Below are 7,897 nucleotides of genomic sequence, written 5' to 3'. Positions count from 1 at the left end.
GGTATTTGTGAGTAAGAGATACTGATCACATTGGTCGTGGAGGAAAGCAGTGAGGCCTGCATTGTGAGCCAATTCATGAAAATCTTCATAGATACCGGCTGTTCTCAAGAAATCTTCAGAAGGCCATTCACACGCCTGAATCTCCGCGGTGCGTGGCAAATTATACTTAGGCTTAGGCGCCTTTTCCTTTGAGATTTGGCTCGATGAGCCCCTCAATGATCTCCTCATCATTTTCTAAAAAATTCTGAAATTTTTAGTAACTTCAAAATAAAAGTAAACCAAACTCAGTAATATTGATAGCAACTACTCCTACAAGTGCCTAGAGCCTATATCAAGCATTAGAACTACTTGGAACCATATAAATTTGACATGCAAGCTCAAGAACATGGTCACCTATGCAACACAAATTTGCAAAGAATAAGAACAAAAACTAATTGGACCAATGGAGGAGTCACATACCAAGGAACAATTTCCCCAAGCAGTTTTGAGAGAGGTGCCTTGAGCAAGGAGATCGAAAATCACATCAAAAGTGGCTGGAACTCGTGCTTGAGTTGGTTTTTCGGGTTTGTGTGAGATAGAGGAAGAAGATGGGTGCTGGGATAAGTGGAGGAGGGCCACCGTGGGCCCACGAGGCAGGGGGTGCGCCCTATAGGGGGGGCGCCCACCACCCTCGTGGCCAGGTGGCAGCTCCTCCCGCGGTAATTTTTGCATAGTAAATCCTCAAATATTCCTGAAAAAATCATATTAAATTGGCATGGCATTCTGAGGACTTTTATTTTCGGGATATTTTTATATTGCATGGATAATAAGATAACAGACAGACAAATACTATTTTTACTTTATTTAATATAAATAACAAAAAGTATAAAGAGGGTACATAAGTTTGTGCTTCTAGTTTCATCCATCTCATGCTCATAAAAAAGAATCCACTAACAAGGTTGATCAAGTCTTGTTAACAAACTCATTCTGATAATCATGAAACCGGAGAAATTTTGAATAACACTAAGTTACCTCAACGGGGATATGCACATCCCCAATAATAAGAATATCATATTTCTTCTTGACAGTAGGAAGAGGAAATTCAAAACCTCCAAATATAATCGATGGAATTTTCCAATAGAGTTGATACTATGAACTTGAGGTTGTTTCCTCGGAGAGTGTACCGTATGCTCATTACCATTAACATGAAAAGTGACATTGCCTTTGTTGCAATCAATAACAGCCCCTGCAGTATTAAGAAAAGGTCTTCCAAGAATAATAGACATACTATCATCCTCGGGAATATCAAGAATAACAAAGTCCGTTAAAATAGTACCATTTGCAACCACAACAGGCACATCCTCACAAATACCGACAGGTATAGCAGTTGATTTATCAGCCATTTGCAAAGATATTTCAGTAGGTGTCAACTTATTCAAGTCAGGTCTACGATATAAAGAGAGAGGCATAACACTAACACCGGCTCCAAGATCACATAAAGCAGTTTTAATATAATTTCTTTTAATGGAGCAAGGTATAGTAGGTACTCCGGGGTCTCCAAGTTTCTTTGGTATTCCACCCTTAAAAGTATAATTAGCAAGCATGGTGGAAATCTTAGCTTCCGGTATCTTTCTTTTATTAGTAATGATATCTTTCATATATTTAGCATAAGGATTTGTTTTGAGCACATCAGTTAATCTCATACGCAAAAAGATAGGCCTAATCATTTCATCACAGCGCTCAAAATCCTCATCATCCTTTTTCTTGGATGGTTTCGGAGGAAAAGGCATGGGTTTCTGAACCCATGGTTCCCTTTCTTTACCATGTTTCCTAGCAACAAAGTCTCTTTTATCATAACGTTGATTCTTTGATTGTGGGTTATCAAGATCAACAGCAGGTTCAATTTCTACATCATTGTCATTACTAGGTTGAGCATCATCATGAACATTTTCACTAATATTTTTACTAGGTTCATGTTCATTACCAGATTGTGTTTCAGCATCAGACATAGATATATCATTTGGATTATCAGGTGGTTCAGCAATAGGTTCACTAGAAGTTTGCATAGTTCTATCATTTTTATTATTTTCTTTTTAGAAGAACTAGGGACATCAATATTATTTCTCTGAGAATCTTGCTCGATTCTCTTAGGGTGGCCTTCAGGATACAAAGGTTCCTGAGTCATTCTACCAGTTCTAGTAGCCACTCTAACAGCATAGTCATTTTCTTACTATTCATTTCATTAAGCACTTCTTTTTGAGCTTTAAGTACTTGTTATACTTGAGTGGTAACCATAGAAGCATGTTTGCTAATAAGTTTAAGTTCACCTTTAATATCAGCCATATACTCACCCAAGTGTCTAATCATATAAGCATTTTCTTTTAATTGTCTACCAAAATAAGCATTGAAGTCGTCTTGCTTAAACATAAAGTTATCAAACTCATCCAAGCACTGACTAGCAATTTTAGTAGGAGGGACTTCAGCTTTATCATATCTATAGAGGGAATTTACCTTTACTACCTGTGTCGGAATATCGGGATCAGGAGGTTCTTCAGTAAATAAATAATTGAGATCATAGGTTTCTTCAACAGGTGGTGAATTAAGACCATGTATTTCTTCAATAGGAGGTAAATTCTTAACGTCTTCAGCTTTAGTACCTTTTTCTTTCATAGATTTCTTTACCTCTTGCATATCTTCGGGACTGAGAAATAGAACACCTCTCTTCTTCGGAGTTGGTTTAGGAATAGGCTCAGTAATTGGAGCAGGAGATGGCTCAGGAGCTGGCTCAGGAGGTGCCCAATTATTTTCATTTGTCAACATATTATTCAAGAATTTTAGCTTCATCCGGTGTTCTTTCCCTGAAAAGAGAACCAGCACAACTATCCAGGTAATCTCCGGAAGCATCGGTTAGTCCATTATAAAAGATATCAAGTATTTCAGGTTTCTTAAGAGGATGATCAGGCAAAGAATTAAGTAACTTGAGAAGCCTCCCCCAAGCTTGTGGGAGACTCTCTTCTTTAATTTGCACGAAATTGTATATTTCCCTCAAAGCAGCTTGTTTCTTATGAGTAGGGAAATATTTAGCAGAGAAGTAATAAATCATATCCTGGGGACTACGCACACAACCAGGTTCAAGAGAATTAAACCATATCTTAGCATCGCCCTTTAATGAGAACGGAAATATTTTGAGTAAATGGAGGTAACGTGATCTCTCATTATTAGTGAACAGGGCAGCTATATCATTTAACTTAGTAAGATGTGCCACAACAGTTTCAGATTCATAGCCATAAAACGGATCAGATTCAACCAAAGTAATTATATCAGGATCAACAGAGAATTCATAATCTTTATCAGGAACACATATAGGTGAAGTAGCAAAAGCAGGATCGGGTTTCATTTTATCTCTAAGTGATTCTTTGCTCCATTTAATTAATAACCTCTTAAGCTCATATCTATCTCTGCAAGCTAAAATAGCTAAATAAGCATCTTGATCAAATAAATAACCCTTAGGAATAACAGGCATATTTTCATTATCACTATCATCATCGTATTCAGATCCAATAATTTCTCTTTCTCTAGCCCTAGCAATTTGTTCATCAAGAAATTCACTAAGGGGCACAGTAGTAGCAGGCATAGAAGCAGTTTCATCATAAGTATCATGCATAGCAGAAGTGGCATCATCAATAACATGCGACATATCAGAACGAATAGCAGAAGCAGGTGTAGGTGTCGCAAACTTACTCATAACAGAAGATGAATCAAGTGCAGAGCTAGATGGCAGTTCCTTACCTCCCCTCGTAGTTGAGGGATAGATCTTGGTTTTTGGATCTCTCAAGTTCTTCATAGTGCCCAGCAGATATAAATCCCAAGTGACTCAAAGAATAGAGCTATGCTCCTCGGCAATGGCGCCAGAAATTAGTCTTGATAACCCACAAGTATAGGGGATCGCAACAGCTTTCGAGGGTAGAGTGTTCAACCCAAATTTATTGATTCGACACAAGGGGAGCCAAAGAATATTCTCAAGTATTAGCAGCTGAGTTGTCAATTCAACCACACCTGGAAACTTAGTATCTACAACAAAGTGTTTAGTAGCAAAGTAATATGATAATGGCGGTAGCGGCAACAAAAGTAAAGACAATAAAAGTAATGTTTTTGGTATTTTCTAGTGATTGTAATAGTAGCAGTGGAAAAGTAAATAAGCGAGAACCAGTATATGGAAAACTCGTAGGCACCGGATCAGTGATGGATAATTATGCCGGATGCGGTTCATCATGTAACAGTCATAACATAGGGTGACACAGAACTAGCTCCAGTTCATCAATGTAATGTAGGAATGTATTCCGTATATAGTCATACATGCTTATGGAAAAGAACTTGCATGACATCTTTTGTCCTACCCTCCCATGGCAGCGGGGTCCTATTGGAAACTAAGGGATATTAAGGCCTCCTTCTAATAGAGAACCGGAACAAAGCATTAGCACATGGTGAATGCATGAACTCCTCAAACTATGGTCATCACCGGGAGTGGTCCCGATTATTGTCACTTCGGGGTTGCCGGATCATAACACATAGTAGGTGACTATAGACTTGCAAGATAGGATCAAGAACTCACATATATTCATGAAAACATAATAAGTTCAGATCTGAAATCATGGCACTCGGGCCCTAGTGACAAGCATTAAGCATAGCAAAGTCATAGCAACATCAATCTCAAAACATAATGGATACTAGGGATCAAACGCTAACAAAACTAACTCGATTACATGATAAATCTCATCCAACCCATCACCGTCCAGCAAGCCTACGATGGAATTACTCACGCACGGCGGTGAGCATCATGAAATTGGTGATGGAGGATGGTTGGTGATGACAACGGCGACGAATCCCCCTCTCCGGAGCCCCGAACGGACTCCAGATCAGCCCTCCCGAGAGGTTTTAGGGCTTGGCGGTGGCTCCGTATTGTAAAACGCGATGATTTCTTCTCCCTGATTTTTTTCTCTCCGAAAGCAAATATATAGAGTTGGAGTTGGCGTCGGAGGGTTTCCAGGGGGGCCACGAGGTAGGGGGCGCGCCCTAGGGGGGGCACCCCCCACCCTCGTGAGAAGGGTGTGGGCCCCCTGGTCTTCATATTTGGCGAGGATTTTTTATTATTTTTACTAAGACCTCCCGTGGAGTTTCAGGTCATTCCGAGAATATTTGTTTTCTGCACATAAAACAACATCATGGTAATTCTGCTGAAAACAGCGTCAGTCTGGGTTAGTTCCATTCAAATCATACAAGTTAGAGTCCAAAACAAGGGCAAAAGTGTTTGGAAAAGTAGATACGACGGAGACGTATCATAAGTGACCGTGAAGGGATTGACAACCCCTTTATCGCATTGGTTGCGAGGTTCTTGTTTGTTTGTGCAGGTACTAGGTGACTTGCGTGTAGTCTCCTACTGGATTGATACCTTGGTTCTCAAAAACTGAGGGAAATACTTACGCTACTTTGCTGCATCACCCTTTCCTCTTTAAGGGAAAACCAACGCATGCTCAAGAGGAAGCAGCCACCAGGTGCAAATATAGGGAAGAAAGTAGCATATCACATACACTAGTTGTCAAAGATGGCGACCAGTGCAAATAAACACCGCAGCAAAACAAGTCCAGAACTGAAAACACTTCAGAAGAGCTCAAGAAACAATATCCTGGGTACCCGGCATGCTGGCAAGATGGTTAGCAAGCTTATTAACTTTATCTTGTTTGGCACTTAAATGCTCCAACGCTTGTTGTTGCACCAGAAAGTATGCATCTGAATTCTGCAGGGACTTGCTCGGTCCTTTGGCTTCATGTCGCAACACATCTGAGCGATGTCTTTCAACTTGAAGTTGAGACTCAAGAAGACGAACTGATTCACGCAGCGAGTTCGAAGAGCTTGTGCCAATAGTAGTGGCCAGTAACTCGAATACTACATCAAGACATGACTTTGGGGTTGTCTCACTATCGTCAAGATAGTTTTTATCAGCTTTCTTGGAGACCAGCATGGATGTCTCACTATCTTGAACCTTATCTGCATTACTTATTTTACCATTGCATAATGGGGTACTCTTCTCCAATATTTTGTCCACATTCTAAAAGAGAAACAAGCAGACACATCACAGGTTTACCATGTTGTATATGAAACTCATTTTGGTAAATCAGTTCAGTAGTAAAGTGGACAGGATAACATCATGAAACAAACATATATCTAAGTACCATGGTCACTGTATGGTCTATATCATTCTAGTTTTTGTTGCCAAATCAAGATAGAGACACAGTTCAAATAATATATGTTTAAGACAAAGCAGTATAGACATAATATAAGTGTGGGAAACTACACAACAATAACAACACTTGTAATGTGCATGACATGAGAGCATAACTGTTTATTCAATCGAAACTGAAATCAACATAGAGCAAGTTACAATAGCAAACCAGCTAAAAACAGTTTTAAAACATACCTGTTGCGCCATTGGAGTTTCAATTCCATCCTTCAAATTTGAAAATAGTTGGTATGAGTAAATACAGTGATGCAAGAGCAAAGGAGTATGAACCATAGCTACATAACCTGACCTGAGAACAATTCTTCTGCTGCTTTAAGCGTTGAGATGGGGTTCGGAGTGGTGGTTCTCGTGCTTTGGGAACTGAAGTTTCCTTACTAACTGCTCGTGTTTGGGTGCTCTATAGTCGAGACAGTGTGTGCTAACTGGAACTGGGTTACTATGTGCTAGGGTTGGAGTTAAAGGGGTGTAGCTAGTTCTCTGTCCAATTGGGTAGGGTTACAATCTGCGAGAGTCTGGGTTATGTGTTGTGGGGATGGTTCTTGGGCAAGTACAACCGTGGTTCTATCTGCATCGACTGGTAGCTCTACCTTTTCTGAAGACCGTGTTGTTACTCCCTTAGATACTGCCATCACCCCCTTCAATTCAAATGGCTGATAAACAAGAAAAGTAATTGAATGTACAGATATTGTATGATAGATAGGTGCAATGGATAGTGGGGAATAGAAGAGGCATGAAATAATTCACATTTATGTTGTGTAACCAAACATGATAACATGACACAATTTCACATATATGGTGGCTAACTAAACAGGATAGAAAGACATAATTCAAAATGTGATGACTATGTAAATAGGATGACATGATATAACTATATGATGTGTTTATTAAATAGGTTGGCATGCCATTATTCACATACATGCCGCCTATGGAAACACGATAGCTTGATACAATTCACTGTTAGACTGACATAATTGAAAATATGTTGACTGTACACACTAAAGAGGATAAGATGATATAACTATAGATGTCTTTATTAAATGGGTTGGCATGCCACAATTCAGATAGATGTTGTCTACGTAAACATGATGGCATGATATAATTCAAGTATATGATTTATATACTAAGCAAGTAAGCAGATGGAAATCGCATATATGATGTAAAAACTAAGCAATGCAAGACAACATATGCATGATATGAGTAATATAACCCTGCCAAGTTTGAGCATAGACTTCAGGGGGGAAATAGGACTGGTCATCTGTCTCTGAATCCTCCTTTGAGGAGCTATATATAACCAGCAAGATGTCTGCTTCAGCAGGTAGCCAATTTTTCCCTACCGCAAAGGAATAAATTTTATTTAACTATCATGGTAGTTGTTAAACATTGAGAGTGTAGACACCCTCTCAATCCCAATTAAGCATCATTATTAAAAACCCAACCAATTAATTAGAGTAACATGATGAGATTCACATGATAATCCAAGTACTAGATACTCAAGATGTCCATAATCGAGGACACGGCTAACCATGATTAGTTTTATACACTCTGCAGAGGTTTGTGCACTTTTCCCCACAAGACTCGATCTCCTCCGTTGGGATTCTCACACTACATGGTGTTTGAGAA

Source organism: Triticum dicoccoides, chromosome 2A (assembly GCF_002162155.2).
Source record: "Triticum dicoccoides isolate Atlit2015 ecotype Zavitan chromosome 2A, WEW_v2.0, whole genome shotgun sequence".
NCBI lineage: Eukaryota > Viridiplantae > Streptophyta > Magnoliopsida > Poales > Poaceae > Triticum > Triticum dicoccoides.
The sequence above is the reverse complement of the archived record's forward strand: the minus strand, read 5'-3'. Positions refer to the sequence as shown.